Here is a 1,348-nt window from a genome sequence, read left to right on the forward strand (position 1 = left end):
CACAAACTCTGTCAATCTTTCATCCTTGTGAAGGAAGAGGCCTTGAATGCACCTATTTGAAACCTTCCCCATAAATTACACTAGTTTCTTCATTGTTTTGAAGGTGAAGCAAGCCTCCATATTTTCTTGCTGCAGTGTCGTCACCTTAGAATCCATAATCTCCACTCTCTGCAAACCTCTTACAGTGATTGCGAGAAGACAAAATGAAAATAAAAAAGCAGAGCGAACATAAATCATTATAGCTTTTAATGCATCATGCACATCGCCTGAACCCAACATCCAACACCACTGCAAAGGCCAAGATCATAAATACACATCCATCAGTACTTTGTTCAAGCATATTTTCCCTTTCTGTCCACACGATTAGGCATTAACTCCTCTAAATCATGCCAACTATCTTGTCCATCATCCAATCCATCCTCCATCCACCATTCTCAGAGATGCCATATCCATAATATCTTTACCCACATCATCCTCCGGTAGATTATGAATATCTTCTAGTTGATATTCATGTACTATGTCAAACGAGAAAGCCCATTTTGATAACACATCAGTTACTTTGTTTCCTTCCCTCCTTACATGAGTGACTTTAAAGTCATTAAAATAATTCAAATCACTTTTGATCTTCTGAACATACTTATTTAGCATCCAAGCCTGGGTATCCCCTTTGATAATAACATTGATTATGATCAATGAATCACCTTCCAAATGTAGTTTTTTAAAACCATATTTTAGTCTCCACTCAACTGCCAAAAGTGTTGCTTGCACCTTAGTTGTATTGTTTGTGCCTCTCTCCAAACATTTGGCACCTCAAGATACAATATTGCCCTTCCAATCCTAGAACACCACCCCTGCACTAGAATTTCATGGGTTTCCTTTTGATGCTCTATCAGAATTGGCCTTGATCCACCCTTCTTCTGGTAGAATCCACTTACAATTTAAATGAACATGTATTTTCCCAATAGACAAATCATCCCACTTAATCCCATGAACGGGCCTAAACTTGATTCTTGGCCAACAACTTTGAATATGTGAGTCCTCTTTGCATAATACAACATCTTTCATGCATATAACCTTGATGTTTCCGCCCCAACAACCTCTTCAATAGAGGTATTGATTCTGGCAAGAATCCTTTCGAGTGATTCACATTTGTCTTGAAATTTCCTTCTATTTCTCTCCTTCCAAATTTCCCACACAATCATTGTTGGACTAATCTTCCACACACAAGAAAAAATAGATTTTTTGCACCTATACGGCCAACACAGAAACACATCCTTTAGCATCCCAGGAAGAGGGCCATGCCAACCCAATTTTCCTTGTACCATCCTCCATCAAGATGATGCAATTT

This window comes from Cryptomeria japonica, chromosome 1, assembly GCF_030272615.1.
Source record: "Cryptomeria japonica chromosome 1, Sugi_1.0, whole genome shotgun sequence".
NCBI lineage: Eukaryota > Viridiplantae > Streptophyta > Pinopsida > Cupressales > Cupressaceae > Cryptomeria > Cryptomeria japonica.